The sequence below is a fragment of the Panthera tigris genome, chromosome B4, assembly GCF_018350195.1.
Source record: "Panthera tigris isolate Pti1 chromosome B4, P.tigris_Pti1_mat1.1, whole genome shotgun sequence".
In the NCBI taxonomy this organism is placed as follows: domain Eukaryota; kingdom Metazoa; phylum Chordata; class Mammalia; order Carnivora; family Felidae; genus Panthera; species Panthera tigris.
In genome coordinates this window covers 135,836,305-135,861,594 of record NC_056666.1, presented here as the reverse complement: position 1 = coordinate 135,861,594, position 25,290 = coordinate 135,836,305, and positions in this window count along the sequence as shown.

Here is a 25,290-nt window from a genome sequence, read left to right as displayed (position 1 = left end):
GGCAGGGCATTGAGCTGGGCTTTTCCTGTTGTAGCCAAGACCCACACACGAGAAGAAAAGGCAGTGAATAAAGTATATATTCTGGATTCAGACGGCTGCCGACAAGCCTTGAGCGCCCACGCCTGAAGGGATGACACGTGCCTTTCCTTCTACCAGGACCAGAAGCTTGCGCGGCCCGGCTGGTTCTTCACCAAACTTGGTTTCTCTTCTTCCTGCACCAAAAGCTCCCTTTCCCACGGGGTGGGAAGCGTCTTCCACGCTCCCTCCCCTTCTGCCAGTTTGACCAGGGCCCATGGTCAAGGCGCCCTTGGAAACCGAGTAGTGCCATGGGGTAGCATCCAATGGAGGGAGCCCGGGCCCGAGTCACTGTTTGGGGGAGAGCCGCCACTGTGGCGAAGAAGAGAGTGCATCGGAGCAGTGACTGTGACTGCCGCCCCCTCCCTGGGGGCATCACCAGCAGAGGTGGGCAGATGGGAGCGGGGTCAGGTGGCCAGGGTGGAGTGAGCATGCCTTCTTCCCCTGAGCGGCCCCAACACGGGGGTCATTGTGGCCTGGCGAGGCCGAGTGAGGTCCAGTCGAGAGAAGGCCTCGCCAGCCCCTTCAAGCCACCAGGCCTCCAGAGAGCTCTAGCCAGCCCCACGGAGAAGGAAGGGGACAAGGTCCCAAACTGTGTTTGAGCTGTACATTCTTTAGAAACAAACAGAGCCCAGTCTTAAACACCAAGAGACTGTTCTGCAGACAAAAATGACAAGAAAATCTTGGAAGCAGGGCGGGGGGGGGGGGGTCCGGCAGATCCTACTCGGATCAGGGGTTGGGAAGAAATGAAATTGTTTCTGTTTATATTCCTAACAAGGTGAGACTCTTCGATAAACCAGTTACACGTAATTTACTTACGTTATGAAAAAAAAAAACCTTCATAAAGCTGTAAAATAAGAAAATAGGAAAAGCAGAGAAAAACACTGGTATTCTCAATCCTAAAGGAGGTTGGAGGACACGAAAATCACCAAGTCAGAGTGACGCTGCTCCGAGCGTTTCAGCTGCCTGGAGTGGTTTAGAAGAACCTTCGGAATCTGAATAAGAAAAACAAACACAATAACACATTGACTGTGTACCTGCTGTATGCCAGGTGCTGTTCTAGAAGCTGAAGAGGTAACGATAAGACAGAGGCACTGTCCCATTGGAATACTCATTCTTGTGAGAGAAGAATAATAAAGCCACCTGCTTATCATATTAGGGAAGGAGGGTAGATGTAGTCTCTCCAAGTGGAGAATCTCTCCATATGGTCTCTCCATATCCGAGTGGAGGCCCAAGGAAGGTGAAGGGGGCTCAGACTCAAACTTGGTCGAGGAATCAAAGAGGAAAAGTTATTAAAATCAGTGTTCAGTCTTTATTTTAATGTTTATTAATTTTTGAGAGAGAGAGAGAATGCCAAGCAGGTCCTTACTAGAGGACCAACATGGGAGTAGAACTCACTAACCTTGAGACCATGATCTGAGCCAAAGTTGGACTCTCAACTGACTGAGCCGCCCAGGTGCCCCTAAAATCTGTGTTTAGTCCTAAGATCAATAGCATCTTAGACTCAAGGAAATAGTTATTATTTTTTTTCTAGCTTGGAGATTACACTGAATAGACAATTTTGTGTCCTTCATAAAATTGACCTCATATGATGTGTGTTTTACCATGTTGTTAAAAATGTTATTTGCAGATAAGCTAAGGATTTCATAATGTTTCATTACATGGAGGTATGTAACTTTCATAGCTATTCTTCCCTGGCTTGTGATATATATTCATTTTTTTAAAAATTGAGATATAAATTTACGTGCAGTGATACAGATAGAATTTACATACAGAACCTAAATTCATTCTTTGATATGTTTTGACAAATGTCTCTCCCATATAACCACCACCAAAATCAAGACGGAGAATTCCCATCACTCCAGAGAGTTCCCCGTGCCTTCTCCCAGATGGTCTCTTCTCATCTCTGCCACCGCTCTTTCAATTTCTACGCCCACGGATTGGCTTGGACTGTTCTGCAACTTAATATACACATGGACTCCTAGAGCGTGCGCTCTTTTGTATCCAGGCTTCTTCTGCTCATTACGTTGTATTTGAGATTCATCCATGTTGGCATCATACGTTAGTGGTTCATTCTTGCTTATTGCTGATTAGTGCTCCATTCTACGGGTAGACCATGTTCATGGACATCTAGGCCATTTCCAGGTTGAGCAAACATGAATAAAGTTGCTGTGAGCAGTTCCTTAGAAGTCTTTTTGTGCACCTGTGCTTGAATTTCTCTTGGGTAAATACCCAGGAGCTGAATCGCTGGGTCATAGGTGAGGTGTATCAAGCATAAGAAACAGCCAGCCTTTCCGTTGGTGTTAGCTGTGTATGAGAGTTCATGATGGCGTACCTTTCTGTCTTCGCTTCGTACTGCCGCTCATTTCTAATCTCAGCCTTTCTGGTGGGCGTTTAATCGCATCTCATAATGGCTTTAGTTTGCATTTCCTTGATTTCTAATGATGCTAAGCATTTTTTTTTGGTACCAGCCGTTGGTATATCTTCCTTTCCCCCCAACATTTTATGAAAAATTCCCAACATACATAGAAGTTGGGAAAAAAACTGTGTAGTAAATATCCATGGGTCCACCAACTAGATTCTATCAGTAACATTTTGCTACATTTCCTGTATCGCATATCCATCCATCCATCCTTCTCCCCATCCTTGATAGATCTCTTGAATGTGTAGCAAAGTAGGTTAAAGATATGAGTACACTTCACTCCAAAGGACCTGAGAATGCATGTCACCAACTAGACTTCAGTATCTGTTTACAGTTCTTTGCTTCTGGGGGGTTAATTCACAGCCAATGAAAGCATCGGTCTTAGGTCCACCGTTTAGCGGGTTTTGAAAAATGCACACACAGCCGTCAGCCAAGCCCCTATCAAGATACAGAACATCACCAGCCAGAAATTTCCCTAGTGCTCTACCCACCCCACCCCAACCCCAGTTCAAAAAACTTGTCAACCCACACGATGAAAAGATACTCTTTAATTTCTTCTTAAAAAATGTACTTTTGACTTTTACATGTAGGTCTCTGATTCATCTCAAGTAAATATTTTGTGGATGGTATGAGGGCTGAAATGTGTTTTGTTTTGTTTTTTTCCCCGTATGGATATCCAATTGTTTTCGAAACAATTGTCGACTTTCTGTTTCTCCATTGGATGGCTTTAGTGCCTTTATCTAAATCCAGTGACCAACTGTCGTTGGTGTACTTCTGGACTCTTTATTCTGTTCCGTAAATCTATTTGTTCCCACACCAGCGCTGTGCTATCTCGATTACTGTGACTTTATAGTAAGCTTTGAACCCGGGACGGGGGCGCGGGGGTGGGAATTCTGCAGTTGTCTCGCTTCCCCAGGTTGCTTTAGACGCGCCAGGTCTGTGCCGTGCAGTGTGGCGGGTCACTGGACACGTGTGGCTATTTAAATCACTAAAACTGAGTAAAACGAAAAGATTTGGTTCCTCACATACGGTAATCACATTTACAATGCTCAGTAGAACATTTCTATCATCATAGATCTATTTTGAGTCCTTTTCAGTTCTATATAAGTTTTAGAATCATTCCATCAATTTCTATTAATGAAGCCTGCTGGGGCCTTGATGGGGGAAGAATTGAATTACAGAGGAAAGTGCTTGAGACTGACATTTTACTAATGTTGAGTCTGATACAGGAATGTGGTTCCTCTCCCATTTAATTTAGGACTTTTTTTTTCATCATTTTTTCCACGGTTTTGTCGTTTTTAGTTAGTGGCCCTTACACATGTATCACGAAAGGATTTTGCAATTCTTGACGTTGTCGCACATGGAATCTTTTGAAAAATTTCATTTTGCAATTGTTTGTTGCTAATGCCCAAGACCAAAGCTAAGTTCTCTAGTTGCTTTTATTCTGTGACTTTGTTAAATTCGGTTCATAGTTCTGGTAGGTATTTCCCAAGCTCCTTAAGGTTTTCTACCTAGCAATCATGTCGTCTGCAGATAAAGAGAGTCTCTGTCCATTGTTTCATTCTTTGTCCTTTTACATTTCCTTTTCGAGCTGCTTTACATTGCGGGGACTTGTAGTTCAATGTTATCCAGGAGTCATGGGAGCCAATAGCCTTGCCTTATTGCTGATCTTTGGGGGAACGTGGTTGATATTTCACCACTGGGTGTGATGTTAAGTACAAGGTTTCTCATACATGCTCTTTGTCAGACTCGTGAAATTTCCATCCCTCCCTCTGTGAGAGGGACTTTTTAAAATTTGTGAGAGTTTTTTTTTTTTTTTTAATCATGAGTGGATGCTGAATGAGTGCTAAATGCTTTTTCTGCGACTCAGACAATCATATTTTTTTCCTCTTTTCCTCTGTGAATATGGGGAATTAAGCCGATCGCGTCTCCAATGATAAACCGAGCCTACCTTTTGGGTTAAATCCAACTTGGTGATTGAGCATTATCCCTTTTGCAAAATGTTGCATCTGACTTGCTAATATTTTTTTTTTACGTATCTTTCGTGTTTGTTACGAGCAGGGCTGTTGGTCTTTGATTGCCTTTTCTGCGGTATCTTTCTTAGTGGGGTTACGCTCACCTCATAAAACAGGCTGGGAGCTCTGCCCCTGTCTGTCTTCTGAGAGAGTTTGTGTAAGATTGTAGCATAGATACCCTCTGGGCCTGGAGTTGTGTTCACAGCCAAACAGAGTTTGGTAGCGGCTTCTGTTTCTTCAGGGGGCCAATTCGGCTACCTGGTCATCGATTTCTTCTTTAGTGAGTTTCAGGCGTGTGTGTCTTTCCAGGAATGTTTCCGCTTTACGGACGTTAGCAAATTTGTTTACATGACATGCTTCCTAATATTGCTCTATTCTCTTTTTGAAGTCTGTGTGATTCTGGTATATAATCATGGTTTGTGTCCTTTTTTTTTTTTCTCAACATCTGAATTAGAGGCCTTGTCCATTTCACTGATCTTGGCAAAGTCCCATTTGCTTTTATTCCATTGATTTACTCCCTGTTTCTGTCCGCCGTGTCATCGATCGCCGTCCTTGCCTTGATTGTTTCCTTGCTTCTGCTTCCTTTGGGTTCAATTGGCTCTTCTTCCAGCGTCATCAGATGGAAGGTGTCTTTTGTTCTCTTCCCCAGAGGCAGCGGGGCTCCCGTGGCCTGGGTCCGGGAAAGGGAGCTGCCCTGCAAGGTCGAGTAGGAGCCCCGTCCCCCTGGCCCTCGGGAGGGCTGGAGAGTGAGCGTGGTCTCTGCTGAGTCTGGGGCTCCCAGTTATGCTAAACGGTCACGATACCCCGTGTGAGGCCTTTCAGAACTTATGAAAACGTTAGCTGTTTTCTCCTCCCCTGTCGTTACGGCTGTCCATTTTCTCCGTGCTCTGCTAAAGGAGAAGCAGTCCACACATCCTGCCTCTCCGCAGAGGGGCTGGCCACTATTCCACTGGGAATGTGCTTCGTTTTATTTCCTTGCGGTCTTAGCTCCCTCACAGGCTCAAGAAAAACTGGTTTTGTAGGTCCTGCCTTTTTTTCTCATTCCTGGGTTAGGAGTGGTGTTGTCCTTGCAGCTTTCTACATCCTAAACATGAATTGACCTTTGGAAACAATGAAGGAGAGAAAGAAAAATGCCTTTTTGTCTTCATGATTCATATTGCTCTCGATAAAAAAATTTTTTTTTAACTGTTTATTTTTGGGAGAGAGAGAGAGAGAGAGAGAGAGAGAGCGAACATGAGCGGGGGAGGGGCAGAGATAGAGGGAGACACTGAATCCGAAGCAGGCTCCAGGCTCTAACTCAGGAACCATGAGATCATGACCTGAGCCGAAGTTGGACACTTAACCAACTGAGCCAACCAGGCGTCCCCCCGGTGCTTTCAATGTTAAAGATTTGATAGGCAGTTGGTGAGTTCCAGCCCCGAATCGGGCTCTGTGCTGATAGTGCGGAGCCTATTTTGGATTCCCTCTCTCTCTCTCTCCCTCTCTCTCTGCTTCTCCCCTGTGATGAGGGAGCTTGGGGGCAGGCTGAGGTCAAAATACAGGCTAACAGCGCCCCCGCCCCCACCCCCGGGTAGAATATTCCTCGGAGACTCCCAGCCCCCCAAGAACAAAGGCAAGGGGTTTAAGTGCTTGCCGTGGTGCTGCGGGGAAACTCGGGCAAATGAAAAATTAAATTCCCTTGCTGCCTACAGCCCATTGACAAGTCCTTGACACCAAGAGTGACCTCCCTCTAGGAGCTCAGCTGCCTCGATGATGACACTCTGCTGGGGGGCAAAAGAGGATCTTAGCCTAACGTTATCCTCACCGAGGATCCTGTAAATGTACTTCCTTATCTCAACTGACCCCAGTTATATGTTGGCAATCCTACTCCAAGCTTATGGCCCTCCCCCCTTCTGCAGGGTTTTTACTAAACGGTAATAAATGACGTTCCCCTGGCCACAGCCAGCCCCTCAAGGTCCTGGAAACCTTGCTTCCAAAATACCTTAGAGATCTACTCTCTCCCTGCTCCCTGCCAACCTGGGGGGGGGGGGGTGGCGTGTAATCAGTTACCCCTCACGACCCCAGCGCAGCTCTTCCTGCCCACGGGTCCTGTCCCCGGGCTTTAATAAAATCATCTTTTTGCACCAAAGACGTCTTCAAGAATTCTTTCTTGGCCGTCGGCTCCGGACCCCACGAATCTTCTATCATCCGTCTCTCTCTCAAAAATAAATACACGTAAAAACGTATATGTGAAGAGTTGACTGAGCAAATCATCCCTCATCACTGTCCCTTTTCGAAAACGGGCAGGCTACTCACACCTACCTATTACTTCTCATGAACTTCACTTTGCATGACATTTATTGATTTGTTCTATTTTAAAAAAGTAGTACACGTTCGCTGCAGAAATTAGCGTATTAACGAAACAATAAAAGGAACCTAGACTTTTCCACCTGCCTAGAGAAAGGGTTCTAACTTTTTTTTTTAATTTTTAACGTTTATTTTTGAGAGAGAGAGACAGAGCGTGAGCGGGGGAGGGGCAGAGAGAGAGGGAGACACAGAACCTGAAGCAGGCTCCAGGCTCCCAGCTGTCAGCACGGAGCCCCACGCGGGGCTCGAACTCACGAACTGCTGTGGAAATGCATGCGCGATGCAACGGTTCACACGTACCCCACACACAAGTCCCGGCCCTGCTCCGCAGTCAAGTTTTAGATTTTCCTTCGCACAGGTCTGGTGCCTTTCTTCCTGTGCTCACTTGGTTCAACCATGTCCCGTTCACCTTCTATTCTCTGATTATTGCAGGGCTCCGCCCTCTTTTATTATGGGCTGCAATTCCCAATTATCCATGGTTCCGGTAGTTTCCTGCAGGTGCTCTCCTGGGGATGTCCAGTTAGAGCCACATTTCCCGGGCAGATAAGAACGAACGTCTGTCTCCCCACTGAGGACACCCACCTACTGATTATTTTCTCGTTAAATTTAATTGGCCGTGATTTCTGGTATTAGGTAACGGGGATGATAAATGGCAGTTTTATCCCAGATCGGCTATTTCCACTTTCATCATTTTGGAGACTTTCATAGAAAATCGTCCGTTTCAGGGAGATTTTCCAATCTACCAGCATAAAATTGCGCACGGCATTCTCTTAGGCTTTCAGAACGCCCTCCTTGTATCTCTGATGTCCTTCTCCTTCTTCTTAATTTAATCTATTTTCTTCTTTTCCTGATTCGATCGGGCAGAGATCGACTATGGTACTCATTTATTTTTAAAGAATCAGCTACTGACGCAACACATCCTATTGTCTCTCTGTTTCTTAGTCATTAGTTTCTGCTTATATTTTTATCACTTCCTTCCCCCAACACCAGCGCTTCCTAAGAGGTGAGAAAGAATCCGCTTTCCAGTGTGGGCATTAAGAACAGCACCGTGGAGAGGCATCGGAGGGAAACAGAGTCCTTCCTGCAGGAATTTCATCCAGGAGAACGGAGGATAAAATAATGATCGCCCCTTTCTTTCCCCCCAGTTCTTCTCAGAACCTTAAGCGGGCCAATACTCATTCAGAATGAACAAGAACATTTTGTTTGAGCTCTCCCACACTGATTTATTAGAATAAAGCATCTTTTCTCTCCTTCTGGTCTTTTAGGCCTGAGGTCTCTCAGCATCAGCGCTGGGAAACACTCCCTTGTGTCTGTCATTTAAAATGCGTAGTCTCTCTCCACCCTCCCCCACCCCAACCCCAGCCCACCGGCCCCCATCCAGATCCATCAGCCTGGGCCCTTCATTTGCCGTCTGCACCTGCCAGTAGGTATTTGGGGACCGCCCCTTCTCCGGGATGGCGGGATGCGGGTGACACCCAAATGCGCCCCCCCCCCCCCCCCCGCCACCAGGCTGCTGGTTACAGACCATCTCTGATTCCACATTTTTGTTCTCGAGAAGGCAGCAGGTCAGGTGTCTTGAAGATTAATAATACCTGGGCCGGGCACTTCAAATAGTGCCCAGGGGGATAATTGCAGCGCTTAACTCAGAGGTTGACCAGTAGAGGTTTACCAGTTGATTAAGCAGTGAGAAGAGACTGGGGGTGAGGGGTGGGGGGTGGGGGGTGGGGGGTGGGAAGGGGCTGGGTGGTTTAGTCGGTTAAGTGTCCGACTTCGACTCAGATCACGATCTCACAGTCCATGGGTTCGAGCCCCGCGTCGGGCTCTGTGCTGACAGCTCAGAGCCCGGAGCCTGCTTCGGATTCTGTGTCTCCCTCTCTCTCTGTCCCTCCCCCACTCACACTGTGTGTGTGTGTGTGTGTGTGTGTGTGTGATAAATAAACATAAGAAGAAAGAGAGGCGAGAGACTCATAAAGATGTGCAGGGTCAGGTTCCCAGCCCAGAACGCGGTGGAGCCCCGACTGAAATCCCAGGCAGCCTGGCTCATCGTTTTTAAAAGAGTCACACATAGTATTTACCTTTTATCTTTCCTTAACTGAAATCCCATGCAAGTTGAACACACACGTGGCTGGAGAATGCTGAAGACCTTCTTTTGTATTTGCTTCCCCTTCCCCGCAGGGGCGCACCAAGCAGTTAGCTTTAAGGCGGAGAAAGGACTTCGTGCCGGGCAAGAAACAGGAATTTGCCGGCAATGCCTTCTGGCTTTTGTTCTTAAAACCAAGTCCAGATACAGAAGATAGTTCCCCAGGGAACAGCGGTGTGATTTGGACAAACAAGAAGGGAGAAGACAGCCCTGTATCCTGGAAAGAGAAGTCCCTGAGGGCCGAGGGGGCTGTGCTCGCCATAGCCGAGCTACAGCGGATGTTCCTCTGCATCCGACGACGGGACAAGGCGTCCCTGCCCTGCAAATAATCGTAGACGACGTCATGGAAACCCTCCTTCCCACCAAAGATAGGGTGACAGCTGGAGGGAGGGTTTTAAACATCCTCCTGGAAGCGCCAGGGAGTAACAAGGTGGTGAGTAAGGTCTGAGAGAAGATGGAAATCCAGAAAGCGGAGCCTGCGTTCAGGGCTCCCCTCCGGGTGGAATGAGATGAGGGAGGTTAAGACAAGCTGCCAGGCCACAACCCCCCTCCCCGCCAGGTGGGACACGTGTGACATTTCTCAGGCACTCCTGTCTGCCCGAGGACAAAGGAAAGGGGAAAACCAAGCGGGTGACTGATAGAGATCAGTTTGCAAATATCTTAGTAAATTACAAGAAAAAGGCCATTTGATCAACAGCCTCATCTCCAGAAACCTAAAGACTCCGTTTCCCGGAGCCCCAACATCACCCTCCCCTCCACATGTGGGGAACAAAGGCAGAAGGAAATGGCAGGTGAAATTAAGTTTCCTTGTAACCTGCCGCTGATCGACAAATACCGGAGGCCGGCAGAGGAAAACGTTTCCCCAGAACTCCCTGCTGTCTCAGTGCCGATGTTTTGCTGGAGGGAAAAACAACCTTAGCTTGACTGTAGCTAAGCCTCCAGTGTCCTGGGAGTCTTTAGCATATGAAAATCTCACTGGAAACTTCCGCTGGACTTTACCTGCCCCCCCCCCGCCCCCAATCCCTAGTATATAACCAGAGTCTCCTCCTGATCCCGGACAGCTCTTTCTGCCCACGGGTCCTGTCCCCGTGCTTTAATAAAACCACCTTTTTGCACCAAAGCTGTCTTCAAGAAATCTCTCTTGGCGGTCAGCTCCGAACCCCATGAACCCCACCGACCCCCAAAACCTCGCTGGGTCCCCAAGCACCTGGAGAAGGAAAGGAAGTTCTCTCTGGAGGAAGGTCAAGTCGTCCAGGTCTGAAATTACGGTGGGGGGTAATGGGAAGTCGCTGGCGATGGGTGCCAGGTTTCCCTGGGGGATGAGATACAAATGTTCTAAAATTGATTGATTGTGATGGTTGCACCAATCACAAATGGTTGCATTTTTACGCGAATAAACGTAAAAACATTGACTCGTACACTTCAAACAGGAGAAATTTATGGTATGCAAATTGTATCTGAATACATTTGATTTGTTGCGTCTCAGATTTGCGAAAAAATCTAAATGACTATAGACTCTGTATGCATTCTTACGGAACTTAAAATATGCACGGAGGGGCGCCTCGGTGGCTCAGACCGTTAAGCCTCTGAGACTCTTGATCTCGACTCAGGTCATGATCTCGAGGCTCGTGAGTTCGAGCCTCGCATCGGGCTCTGTGCTGACAGTGTGGAGCCTGCTTGGGATTCTCTCTCTCTCTCCCTCTCTTTCTCTCTGTCCCTCAATGGCTTGTCTGCTCTTCCTTGCTCTCTCAAAATAAGTTTAAAAAACTTTAAAAATATGCGTGGAAATACCATATGGGGACACAGAGCGTGCAAATTGGGAAGATGGTAAAGTTAAACAAATCTCAGGCCTTCGCATTGTCTGAGAAGGTGGAAAAGTAGCAGTTAGCATTGTGTCTCTGTAAAGGAGAGGTCTTGACATTTCTACAAAAACCACAACAGAATATTCAAACTAACAGAGGGCAAAAATAGAATTGAAAGAACCTCGGTCAGCTCCAAAAGACAAATACCGAGAGGAGAAAGAACGTAGAAGATATCAGACAAATAAAGACACATAGTGAGACAACGGATTTAAACCAGAGATATCAGAAATTAGACTACACTTACCGGGACCAAAGCTTCCAGTTGAAAAGCAGAGCTTGTCAGAATGATTTTTCAAAACTCTACGTACTGTTCACAAGAGATCTGTCTGCAACTTAAGGATGCAGCAAAGTGGAAAGGAAGAGGGAAGGAAGACCTATGCCAAGTGAACAGCGACCAAAAGAAAATCAGTAGAACGTGATTAATAATAGACGAAATAGCAAGAAACGAAAAAAACCACTGGACGATAGAAATACTTCATAGCGATAAAGGGTATATGCACCAGGACAATATGACAATTCTAAGTCTGTATGCACCTAGTAACACAGCCTCAAATACCTAAGGCAGAATAGAATGACGCCGAGCGGCAGAAAAACTCACAGTCGTCATGAGATCTCCGTAACTGGTACGATAAGCAGACAAGAAGACATCAGTATGGACACAGAGACTTGAAATACACAGTAGACTTGATCTAATTGACATATAAGGAGGATCGCGTCCAATTGCAGGACGCATATTATTTTCAGACCCAGACGAGAGAGACACTGTTAAAGGCTTGACCGTATTTCTGGCCATAAAACAAATCGCAATAAAATTTCACAGGACTGAAGTCAACGCGTGATCTGGGGACACGAGGCAATGAAGTTAGAGACCAGTAACAGAAAGACAGCTCTGAGTTAAGAAATGGTCACCGAAGTCATCCACCAGTCAAGGGAAAAAGCATCACGCACGTTAGATAATATTTGAGCTGAACGGAAAGAAAAGCAAGGGCGTGGCAACGTGCGTGAGGCAGGTGCGCGGGGCTCAGAGAGAGAGTTAGAGTCATCAGTAGATGCTTTAGAAAATAACCGGGACTGGAAATTAATGAGCTGAGCATTCATCTCAAGGACCCAAAGACAAGAAAAGCGAGAATAAAACCAAAACAAATAGAAGGACATAATAAAAATGAGCTCCGAGGTGAGTGAAATAGACAAGTACGAGGAAATTCACAAAAACAGATATTAATGCTTTGAGAATACTTGAGGGGAAAGGGTTAACTTGTCTGAGCCGGGGCGACTGGCCTCGGGCAAAAACGTAGGCATCCCTCGGCTCCTTTCCCTCCAGGTAGACCCAAGTGCTTAAGACAGGTGTTCCTGGTGAGGTTCCCAAGGCCAGCACCTCCCGGAGGGGCTAGAGCGGGGTCAGCAAGAACGCTGAGCCGAGCAGGCAGCACAGAGCTGAGGCCCAGGGTCTGCCCAGCACCCGGCTCTTGATCCCGGCCTGTGACTGGGCCAGGGAAAGCGGTTTCCTAATCCTGCAAAGTTCCACGGCCCAGGGGTTGAGGCCCTTTATGGCGGGATCTGACATCCGTCCAGATTAGATGGCAGTGCCCTTGCACAGAAGGAGGGGCAGGCGGCCCGCCCATCGGTGAGGGCTCCTGTCTCTCTGAATTTCCCTTTGGACACGCGGCTCCGGCTGGCCTGGTCTGGCCATTCACCCTTGTCTCCAAGAACTCTGGAAGACATGGCAGCAGAAACAAGAGAAGAGGCCCAGATGCCAGGCGGGGATTGAGAAGGCAGACGTTGACGGTCTTGCAGATACGAAAGAGACGGGGACAGGGGGCGGCGGGCTGGGTAACGGCCTGCGTCGACATGGGGTCCCGCTGTCTGGAACCTGTTCCCTGACATGGCGAAGGGACTTTGCAGGTGGAATGTAAGACCTCGAGATGGAGAGAGAGTCTCCTGCATTAGGGGGTAGGCCTGACCTATGATGACAAGCGTCCTTATAAGAGGGGGACTGGAGATCAGCTCGCGGGGGAGGCCGATGGTAAAGGCAGAGTCCGGATGATGCTCTTTGGAGGGGAGGGGAGAGGCCAGAGGCTGAAGAGTGCGAGTGGCCACTAGCAGCTGGCAAAGGCCAAGAGTTGGATTCTTCCCTGGAGCCTCTAGAGGGAGCCGGGCCTTTCTGACACCTGGATTTCAGCCCAGTGTGACCCGTTTTGGTCTTGGCCTCCAGCCAGGGAGAGAATACATTCACGCTCACGTGAAGCCGCCGACTTCGTCGTGAGTCGTCACGGCCGCTACGGGAAGCCAGCTAGAGGCCACTGTGGAAGGAGTTGTGTGATTTAACACGAAATGGATACGTTTCCAGAAAAATACAATGCTCCAAAATTGGCACAGAAAGAAAGGGAAAATCTAAGCAATCTTGTAACTGTCGCATCTAAAGCTGAGAGCCTTCCCACAAAGAAAACACCAGGCCCAGATGGCTTCACCAGAGAATTCTACCTCACATTTCAGGAACAAGCGTGCCAACACTTGCAGAGAAAGAGAAGAGGAAACTGCCCAGCTCGCTTTGTGAGACTGCTTTGCTTGGACGCAGAACAGAAAAAAGGACAATAGAAGGAGGAAAAATGACAGGCAAATCTCACTCACGAGTACGATGGTGGGTTTAGCGGGGGGAACTTCATGGTTGTCTGCCACGGTCACGGATGAAAGGAGGAAGATCATGCCATTCATTTGGTAGATGGACACAAAGCATCTGATAGAGTTCAATATCCATTCATGAAATAAAGGAAACTCTTAGACAACAAGGAATGTAAAGACACGCCTTCACCTAGTAAAAGACCCCTGCCCAAAAGATCTATAGAAGACACGTCTTTATTGGTAAAATGTCAAAAGCTTTCCTTTTCAGATCGGCAGCAAGGCAGAAACGCCTGCTCGCCCCACCTCTGTATGGCGCTGGCCTGGCGGTCCCAAAAAGACCCGGGGCGGGGGGCACCAAAAAGAAAGAGCTCATGGGACCTGGAAATGAAGAAACAGATTTGTCTTCATTCACTGAAAATGTGATCGTAGCGGTGGAGACGTTGTCGCCACAGGTAATTCATCAGAATTGGTAGGACCGTTTGGGAAGTCGGTATACAAAAATCAGTTGAATTTCTATACACCAGAAACAGAAAATGAGCATTTTAAAAGATGTCACTTCAACGCCGGGGACAGTTGTCTGCTAATACAACATAACAGGCCAAACGCACAATTTTGTGGAAAGATACACACTGTTTAAACTGACTCGAGATGAGCTAGAAAATCCGTTTTCAAAAAAACAATTTTTTTTAACGTTTATTCATTTTTGAGAGAGACAGACGTGAGCGGGGGAGGGGCAGAGAGAGAGGGAGACACAGAATCTGAAGCAGGCTCCAGGCTCCAGGCTCCGAGCTGTCAGCACAGAGCCCGACGTGGGGCTCGAACTCACAGCTGTGAGGTCACGACCTGAGCCAAAGTCAGACGTTTAACCAACTGAGCCTCTCAGGCTCACAGAAATAAACTGATTTCTATTTGCAAGTGACATGATCTTGTATATAGCAAATCCCGAGCAACCTACTATCCACAAAGCTGTTAGTTAAGGTCGTTACTGGAACCAATAATTGAGTTCATCAAGGTTTCCGGATATAAGATCAATATACGAAAGTCAGTTGCGTTGCTATGCACTGACGAACAATGTGAAAATAAAGGGATGAAAAAAAATCATTTATAATAGCATCAAAAGGGATAAAACCCTGAGGAATATATTTAACAAAAGAAGCACAAAACATATGCCCTGAAAACTGTAAGACATTATTGAAAGAGATTAAAGGATATCTAAATCAATGGAAACACATCCTCTGTTCAGGGGTCAGAATAATTAAAATCGGCAAGAAGGCAGTCTTCCCCACGCTGATCCGTGGATTCAGTGGCATCCTGATCAGAATCCCAGCTGGCTTCTTTGGTGTCTGATCCGAAATTTGTATGAACATTCAGGGAAGCAAATATCCAGAATAATTTTGGAAATGAAGAAAAAAGCCGGAGGACTCATACTTCTTGATTTCAAAATTTATCACAAAGCGACAGTGATCTACGAAGATCATCACTGTGGTGTGGGCGTATAGATTAATGCAGTAGTGTTGAGAGTCCAGATATGAACCTTCACGATGGCAGTCAGTTGATTTTTGGCAAGGAAGCCAAGACCAATAAGTGGGAAAAGAATCGTCTCTACGACAAACAATGGTGGCACAACCGGATATCCACACGCAAAAGAATGAAGCTAGACCCCTCCCTCACACCTTATAACTAAAAAAATTAATTCAAACTGGATCGAAGACCTAAATGTAAGCGCTAAGGTGAAAACATAGAGGCAAATCTTCATGACCTCGGATTCAGCAATACTTTTTTTTTTTTAAATTTTTTTAACGTTTATTTATTATTGAGAGACAGAGAAAGACAGAGCATGAGCAGGGGAGGGGCAGAGAGAGAGGAGGAGACACAGAATCCGAAGCAGCTCGAGGCTCTGGGCTGTCAGCACAGAGCCCGGCGCGGGGCTCGAACCCACGAACCGTGAGATCATGACCTGAGCCGAAGTCGGATGCTTAACTGGCTGAGCCACCCAGGAGCCCCTCAGCAATAGTTTCTTAACTGTGACCCCAAAAGCACAAGCAATCAAGGAACAAACAGGTAAATCGGGACTTTATCAAGATTAAAAATTCGTGGGGCGCCTGGGTGGCTCAGTCAGTTGAGCGTCTGACTTTGGCTCAGATCATGATCTCGCGGTTCGTGAGTTCGAGCCCCGCATCGGACTCTGGGCTGACAGCTCAGAGCCTGGAACCTGCTTCGGATTCTGCGTCTCCCTCTCCCTGTCTGCCTTCCCCGCTCGCACTCTCTGTCTCTCTCAAGAAAACCAAATAAACATTAAAAAGATTTTTTTAAAAAGATTAAAAGCTTGTGCTTCTTCAAAGGATACCGCTAGGAAAATGAAATGACAGGCCACAGACCAGAGACTTTTTTTTGCAAACCATGTATCTGATAATGGCTAATATATGCCATTGTACAGAAAAACTCTATTTTGTGTATCCATCCATCAGCTAACGGACATTTGGGTCGTTGCCACGTTTCGGCCCATACCCTCCCATCCGTCGGCAAAGCCACCCTTGGAGACGCCGTTTACCATCAGCCCATGCCCCGGTGTCTTTTAGGAGGACCCATGCCATCAATTTTATGGTCAAGGAAATTGCTGTCTCTGTAAGTGAATTTTTTTTTGGGGGGGGGGGCGGGTAATAGCTCTGAGATCATTGCACACACACTAGTTTACCTATTTACGGAGGCCCGTGGTTTTCAGTGTCTTCACAAGGTGCACGGCCATCACTGCGATCGATTTTAGAACATTTCATCACCCCGGGAAAGAAAACTCACACCCTTTAGCTCTGACCTTCTCATACACCCACCACCAGGAAACTCCTAATCTACATTTTCCATCTCTACAAATTTGCCTGTTCCGAGCAGTTCCTACGGACGGAATCAGACCATAGGTGGTCTCTCGGGGCCTTCCTTCATTAGCGTGACGGGTCCCAGGGTCACCTGCACGACAGCCTGTGTTTATCTGCGTGTCAGCCGATGGCCATTCGGGTCGTTTCCCCTTTCTGACTGTTACGAATAATGCCGCTGTGAACACTCGTACACGTTCGCGTACAAATACGGAACCGACGGGCCCTCCCAACGTGAGCTCTGTCAGCGTCTCCGAGAGAGGCTCCTGTCTGCTTCCAAGGCCTGGAGAGAGAAGGAGCCTGGCTGTACGTCTGTGCCGAGCCCAAGGTGTTTGCCGACTGCCCGGGACTCTCGGGGGCTGCCTCCCTACCCTACACCAACTGCATACCCCAGAGGCTGGCGGTGGGGTGGAGGGGGGGGGGCGTGGGTGGTCGCGGGATGGTCCCCACAGGCCCTTTTGCAGCCCCGTCTCCCCTCCATCCAAAGAGGCCTCTTGTCTAGGAATAGCCCCAAGTCAAAGAGTGTGCTGAAGCCAGAGGAGCATTTCAGGCTCGAATTGATCCCTTCGGTGGCTTTTTAAAAATAGACCAGCCACGATGCACCTAATGTGTGAAGGCCAGGACGTGGTAATTGGCTCTGGGGCCGGAGCCGGGCCCCGGCCTTGGGGCCGCGTCCCCAGGTTGGCACCTCCAGCAGTCAAATGCACGGGTGTCTGAAGCCAAGCGTTTGTACCCGGGCAAAGCGGGCCTCTTGCCCACCGCTCGAGGGGAGGAAGCAGAGGTCCCAGAGGCTGCGCGGGCCGGGCCAGCGCCGTGCTTTCAGAAACGCGAGCAAACACACCCACCCGGGCACCGGAGCGGCGGGCCAGAGATAAATGGAGGATTCTGGGAATATAATTAATGCAATGGTAGTCCTTTGGCCCTGCAGAGTTCAATTTGCAGAAGCAACGTTTCAAGCCCGGCTGTTTATCACCCCAGGGAGGCCGGTTGCACAGAGATAACGGAAACGCTGTTGTGTGGTCCTGGCAGTGATTTGTGTGGGAGACGACGCCTCTGGTTGTGTTTAAGGAAGCATCGTCACCCAGACACGTCGCGCAAAACGAATCTGTCCGGTGCGATGACCGGCATCCAGCGCTCCCGATAAGAGTCTGAGAGCCCTGATGTGTCCGCGACACTGCCAGACACCGAGGTCACCCCAGGAGCAGCACTCAGGGGGCTCCGGGGCCCAGGCCTGGGGGTTCCTGCTCCCAGAACCCGGCTGCTGTCTGTTCCCACCTCTGAGGCGAGCAGGGACGGAGGGGAACCTCAGAGGCGGTAGGAGACGCTGCCCGTCGCCTCGCAAACGGCTGCTTTCGGTCAGAGCCGCCACAGAGGCGCCTGATGTCCCAGCCTCCCTTGCAGTCACGGGAGGCCCGGTGGCCCCCTCCTGGTTAAAAAAAGTGTGGGCGAAAGTCCCTGGGGGATGGCTTCTAGGAAAGTCTTGTGAAAGTACCAGAGTTTGCTATCATTTCCTAGTTTCTGGGTTTTGTGTCCTTCCTCCCCCCCGGAACGCAGAGGTGGCGTCTTGATCTCGGCAGCCATTTTGTGACCGTGGGGACCATAGCCCCAGACTGAGGAGGACAGAGCGGAAGGGCAGAAGGGCACTGACGGCACTGTTGGACGGAATCGGCTGAACCCCCACCTCCGGCCTTTTCCTCCCTGGCGTAGGCTGGGCTCAGGGCGAGAACTGGGGCAGCGGGATGTTCTGTCTGCCTGGAGCTCAGGGGAGGCGCTCGGCTGGAGGTGGCAGGTCTGGACGCAGCAGCACTCACCCGTGAGCAGTGAGTGAGGCCTCCTGGGGCGAGGGAAGAGGGCCCAGAAAAAGGCTGGGTGTTGGCAGTAAACAGGGGCAGGTGGAGGGAGCAGAGCCCCCCGCCCCTTCCCCCAGGGAGCGAGGGGACCTTGAACAAGAGTTTGGAGAACGAGATAGTGCAGAAACCAGGGGTCTTCTGTGTTTTTAGCGACTCCTGGCTTCTCTTCCTGGACAAACGACAGGAGCGTCACCGTTCATGGCCACTGGCCTCTACCCTCTACTTTTACCCTCTACCCTCTGACCTCGTCTCTCTCCTCGGCTCCCCGTTTCAGCGCCTGGCTTTGCTTGTTACCCACAGGGCCGGGCTCCTTCCCAACGACCCCTCCCTTCTCTTCCTCTCTTCCACCCTCCGCGCGGCCTTAGTGTCAGCCGCCATGGTGTCCTGCCTGGGCCTGGACAGACCCCTCCTGTGACCCCACCCCGCCCCCACACCGCCTTGCTGGGCACGCTGACACGTGGCCCTCCAAAGTCTCTACGCTCTTCCTCGGCTTAAACCCTTCAGTGCCTCCCCCACTACCCTTCCATGAAGCCCGACCTCCTTGGCGTGGGCCACAAGACCCTTTATGATCTGGCCCCTGCCTGCCTCCCCATCAGGATCTCAGGCAGCCCCGCAGGCATTTCGGATGATGCCCTGCTACCCGAGTGCGTCACGTTCTTCCGGGCTTCGGAGCCTGGCCCTTCCCTCTCCCTCGAAGGCCTTTCCCCCCAGCCTCGGGGGTGAGCTCCTACTCATCCACTAAGAGCCCCGCCAAGCGCCCCCTCTGGGAGGCGGGGCTTCGGGGGTCAGAACCGTCCGCAGTTTCCCTTCCATTCGAGGCAGTCTACTTGAGCCGGGTGAGTCGACGGACTCGGCAACCCCCACCACGGTGAATCTCGTCCGTGTGCTCACCCCCCCACCCCCACACCGGGCTCTGCGTGGTGCTTGGTAAGACGCGGCCGGGCGCGCGGCAGGATGGGCGGGTGGATAGCCGGCCGCGCGCGTTCCCCTGCGCCCTTCTCCGTGTTCGTCTCGTCCCCGCGGCACTTAGCGCCATTCGGTCGTAAACGTCGACTCACTTATGATTTATTGCCCATCTTTCCAAACCAGAAGGTCGGCGGCATGAGGAAGGAGTCCGTTCTGCGTAGGACTACGTCCTCCGCGCCTAGAACTGCCGCTCGCGTGTGGTTAGCTGCTCGATCCGGAAGAAACGAGGCCAAGGTCAGCCCAGGGCGCCTTCTCTTCTCTCGCGTGGTCTCTCCAGGACCAAATGGAAACAGAGGCGGCACCAAAAAAAAAAAATGGGTGAGCGAACTCAGGGCCAGTCCAGGCCCAGGCGGGGAACAAGGTCTCCCCTCAAGCATCGGGAACTCTGGGCCAGTGGGTTGCGTGCTGTGTTTTCAAGCCTCAGAGCATGTGGGGAGGAGCAGGGGGGATCAGAGGAGTAAGGCTTGAGGAATAAGAGAGCTCCGAACAGGTGTTGAGGAAGGCTTCCTGGAGGAGGTGGCCTATGAACTGGGCCGGGGAGGATTTGCAGGATGAGAGGGGCAGGGGGGTGGGGCGGGGAGGGAAGGCAGGGGTGGGTTTGGCGGGAGTCCTGGTTGCAGGGGACGGGGGCACGAGCAGAAGGCAGTCGGGAGCAGCAGGCTGGGAACAAGCCCACTTATGAAATCTGAGACAGGACCCAGGAGAGGCGTCCAGAAGGACCGAAAACAGGCTGACACGGTGTTGCTCCTGGGGAGACCATGGGTCACGGGCTTCCTCATCCTGCTGACAGCCAGCCCCTGAGATGATTTCGGGGCTGGACCCAACCCCAGCTGGCCAGTCCGCGTCTTCTCTGAGACTTCCCCCGGCTTCCCGGACACGCTTCCCAGCCGTGGAAGGCCGTGTGTGCGCACCGAGTAAGGCCCGGCCGCGGAGGGAGGAAATGGAGAACGGCTGGAGGCCGTTCGGGGCCCCCCGGAGAGCTCTGGCCGTGAGGACCGTCTCCCCAGCCGCGGCAGCCACAGCCCCCACCCCCGCTTGCCGGAGCTTTGGTTTGGAATCCCGACGACACGGAACAGGCACCCGGACTCTGCAGGTTGCAAGGGATAAAACGGACGGGGTGTGATGGGCGGGGCAGGGGGGCCACCGGCCCCGGTCCCGTGGGAGCAGAGCCGAACTGTGCCCTGCAGTCTGGCAGAACTGGAGGCCCTGGGCGCTGGGCGTTGAGACACCTGGACATCCGGACGTGACAACGGGGGTCAGCGAGCTCCTGCGGAGCCAGAGGGAGGGAGGTACGGCGTCGCCCGAGGGGCGCTTGTGCCCAGAGCTGAGAAAACCAAGGGCTGGCCGGGTTGCAAAAGCCAACCTCCGCCCCCCCGGCTGGGGCTTCTGGGACGGAGAGGGGAGTGGGGAGGTGCAGCGTGGGAGGGGAGCTGGGGGCCCTCCAGACACCCCCACACCGTGCCTCTGGCGGAGCCGGCAGCGGTCACCCCGAGCCCCCCTGGAAAGGCCCCCCGGGTTCAGCCGGCCTGGGAGCACACACCTCCGAGCCTGCCCCGGGGCCCGCAGACAACCCGAGGCGTGGAGGCGGCCCGGCCCGGGAGGCGGTTGCTAAGCGACCGACGTCTCAAGGCCAACCTCCAAATGTGAGGCTAAGACTCAGAAAGAACCCCGGCTGCCTTCCCTGGCCCGCAAATCCCCAGTGGCCACCTGCGGCTTGGGGGAGCAGGAGGGCGGAGCCGGCAGACGGGACAGCGGGGGCTCGGGCCGGACGCCGCGCCGACCTCAGAACGGGCACCGACGGAGCGTCCCCGACGTCCCCTTCCCGGACGCGGCCGGGGAGGACGGCGGGGGCCGGAGACATCGGTGCTCCCGGAGCCCGCCCCTGCCACTGCAGGAAGGGCGTCCACAGACGTCAGCTGGACGAGTGCTTCCCTGGCCGCCTGGTTCTCGCCCCGGGTGCCAGTCCACACATGTGCGTGCATACGGACGCACACGGGTCACACGTGCACACGCACGGACACAGGGACACGTGTGCACACCCACCCGGACGCACACACACGCCAGGTTTGTTTATATTCCAAGATGCCTCGTTTGACCCCCTCTCGGCTATCATCTGCTTTGGCCGGCAAGTCCCTGAGGTCCCAGCTAAAACGTCAGGTTTATTGGGAAGGCAGTCGGGGCGCCTATGGCTCAGTCGGTTAAGCATCGATCGCAGCTCAGGTCACGATCTCACGGTTCACGGGTTCGAGCCCCGCGTCGCGGGCTCTGGGCGGACGGCTCGGAGCCTGGAGCCCGCTTCCGGTTCTGTGTGTCCCTCTCTCTCCGCCCTTTGCCCACTCACTCTCTGTCTCTCCCTAATATAAATAAACATTAAAAAAAATTAGAAAGGCTGTCCCCGTAACCTTCCAGCTAGGAAGCCGCGGGCTCCCCTCACAGAGCGTCGCATGCGGCTGTGGCCGTAGGTCCAGTGGCTGAATGCGCGTCTAGAACGTCAGCTCTTTAAAGTCAGAAGCTGAAGCTTTCCCACTGCTGTGTACCCAGCCCTCGGCTCATGGCAGGGTCGCACCAAGTGTCCTTCCTAGGTCCTAGGCCACTGCCCTTCCTTCTGCCTCTCCTTTTGGGAAGGATAATGAGTTTTTGCTCATTTCGCTTATTTTTTCCCCCCCTGCATTTTGTTAGTTTTAATTGAAATATCGTAATGTTCTTTTTTTAAATTTTTTTAATGTTTATTTATTATCGAGAGACACAGAGCATGAGCAACAGAGGGGGAGAGCGGGGGGGGGGGAGACGCAGAATCCAAAGCAGGCTCCAGGCTCCGAGCTGTGAGCACAGAGCCCGACGCGGGGCTCGAACCCACAAAGTGTGAGATCAAGACCCGAGCCGAAGTCCGTCGCTTAACCGACTGAGCCGCCCGGGCGCCCCGAAATATCGTAATATTCTTTTCAGCAATTTTCTTCACAATGATAATTCAGTGTGCTCCAAACCCCAGTGCGTAGTGGTGATATTTCTATATGATCTCAGGTCAAAATTTATCATTTCATCTTTCGGGACGGCGTCCATAACATTAAGTGAGCAAAAGACACTCGGTATTTTCACAATGGTTTTCACCCAGTTCCTGGGGGTCCATGGGAACTAGAGGGTGGGGATACCGTCCTCTCCCTCCAGCTCGCTGGTGGCCCCGAGCGTGCGCCGTGGGGGCCTTGGGACCGACGGCCAACAATCGAGCGAACGAGTTTCAAGCACGGGACCAGCGGTCTAGATCCGACTTCTGGCTCCGTGACCAGTGGAAAGTTACGTGGCGCCTCTGAGCCTCCGTCTGCTCACGCGCGTCGTGGGACCATCCGTGAGCCTGTTTACATAAAGACAAGTCAAGAGAGTAGGTTGTGACTGGTAGAGGTTTTCATGGCCACGAGACTCAAACACTGGTAGAAGCTTCCAGATAACACTCACGCAGGACGAATTCTAGGCGCGTGCAGTTGTGGGCGCACGGGAGGTGGGCTGGAGCCCCTGCGGAGCGGGGGTCTGAGCGGCTCGGCCAGGGCGGGGCTGCCCCGGGAGGTGATGATGAGCTCTGCAAGCCGAGGCTGGTGGCCCTGGTGCGCGGGATACCAGGAGGACTCTGCCACCGCTCTGGGCTTCGAACACCTGCTAAGCACCTTCTCCACGCCAGCCAGGCCACCAGCACCCTCTCAAGCTGCAGGGGCCCCGTGGACCCATCCTTCCTGCGGCGGCCTCTGCGGCTTTGGAGAGCAATGTCCTCGAGTGCAGGGCGGTGCTCCCCGGCCTGGGTTCTGGCTCATCGCAGGGGCTCAGCAAATGTGCAATGAAGCAAAAGTCTGTAGGCTGGGAGGCAGCACGATACAGAGGGCGAGGGCATGGACTTCCAGGTCCCAGAGCGTCCGGCAGGGACCAGATACCCCTTAAATACTGAACAGATGATTCAACACACACACGAATGGACAGTTGAGCGGGACACAGGTCCTGTTACCGATTCCCGGGTGAGTTATTTCACCTTTATCGGACTCAGTTTCCTCATCAATGAAATGGGGGGAATAATACGTGTCTCATAAGAGGACATTTGTTGAAATGTAGCATGCCTATAGGGGGGCACCTGGGTGGCTCAGTTGACTAAACGTCCGACCCTTGGTTGCAGCTCAGGTCATGCTCTCGAGGTTCGTGAGTTGGAGCCCCGCGTCCGGCTCTGTGCTGACAGTGTGGAGCCTGCTTGGGGTTCTCTCTCTCCCTCTCTCTCTGCCCTGCCCCTGCTCGCGTGCTCTCTCCCTCTCAGTAATAAATAAATAAACATTTTAAAAAACGCTTTAAACATTTAAAATAAATGTCGCGTGCCTGGCCGAGCGCCTGGGCACGTGAGAGGTACGGAAATTTTTTTCCTTGCTTCAATTCACCCCGAAGGGTCTGATTTCCTCAGATGCGGCGATGGGTTTGGTGGTGACGTTCACGGACGGAATTCTGAGAGGCGCTCCCAGCTTGGAATCACAGGGCGTCCAGCTCCCGGACACGGAGTTATCACCGCGGTGCGTGAGCGTCCCGGGTCTGGGAAGACGCTTCGGCCCCTCCCGGCAGCCCGGGAAAGGTCACGCAGAGGCTGTGTCTCCGGCAAGGCAGGCCTCTGTGGCTCCCTTATCGCCACCCTCACGCTCAGAGTGGGCAGGCCGGCCTCCAGGGACCCCCCCCCCCCACCCTGCCGGGGAGCCGGGCTGGCCCAACCCGGTGGACCCTTGGGTCCCGCGTGGTCTGTCTCTGGCTGAGCTGAGTTTTCCACCGTGTTGTGTGATTTCCTTCTGGAACTCTAGCCTCTTCCTGCGTAAAGCGGTGAAGGGTGGAGAGAACCAGGTGGTCCCCATGGAACCTCGGGGTCTGTGTCCACTCCCTCAGATGCCCTGTTGGCAGAGGACCCTTCGAATCAGCTCCTTGCTGGTCCTTTGCGTGGGGGCTCTGTCCACCGCCCCGGCCCCTGCTCCCTGGGGCCTCTGAGAGTGACAAGGGGGTCTGTGCAGAGGGTGCAAGCCCAGTCCTTGCTTCCTCCCCGGGTCTTGGGCTTAAAGGTCTCCCTAATTCTCTGAAGCCACACCCTCCCCAGCGTCTCCAAGCCTGGGCGTGGCCGTCACAGATGCACCTGGCTCTCGGGATTCCCGCGATTCTCTCGTAAAAGCGCACCTGTGCCCGCACCTGCGGTGACGGTGCTCGGGGAGGACGGTCACTCAGCACCCGGATGGAGCGACCCTGTGAAGGGCCGTGAGAGGCAGTACCGTCCGGGCGTCATCACACCCCTGAGCCAGCCGGGGAAGGAAAGCAGCAGACGTGTCCCGGGGGTCGTCTTCCCACCAGGCTCTGTGCCAGGCGCCGGGCACTGAGATGCGGGTCAGGCCAGCCCTGCCCTGAGGACGTCACGGTCGTGGCCGTGTGGCGAGATAGAGTCGTCAGGTGCTCTTGGGGCTCTGTTCCTGCAGGGAAGCCGGGGGGCCCACAGGAGGCCCGGCCAACTCGGGAGTGTCCCCTCATTCTCCTGGAGCCCTGGGGCGTGGGCGGCCGTGTCCCCGTCCTGTGGATGAAGGATCCAAAGCGCAGAGAGTGAATCAGCCAGCTGTTTCCAAAAGAAGCCAGTTTGGCCGACTGGTGGCTTACGGGGGGACCCTGACGCTCGGGGTCTGCAGGTCAACCGCGGTTTGGTTGGTCCTGGCCGGCTTCTCCGGGGACTCGGCTCCAGCCTGCGGTCGGGTTCGGGCCAGCGCTCGGTCCGGGATGTCCTCGCGGGAGACCACCCGAGCACAAGCCCCACGCACTCAAGACCTCCGGTCGCGTGGCGTTCCCTCGATTCCGTGGCCGAGGCAGGAGCCGTGGTTGGGGAATCGAGGGTTGGGAATTACGGGCAGGCGGGTCCAGAATGACACAGCACAGCGGTGGGCGGGGATTCGAACCCAAGCCTGCCTCACTCGGCGGACGGCCCTCGACGCCACCGGCCTCTCGTTTGAAATCCGCTGGGAAGCCCGTGGCTCTTAGAGGTGACAGCGTCCGGACCCAAGGGGCTGGGCGGGGTGGCCGAGTCCGACCGCCAGGGCCTGCGGGCGCGCGTAGGGACGCAGCTCCGCTCCCCTGCCAGGCGGCCT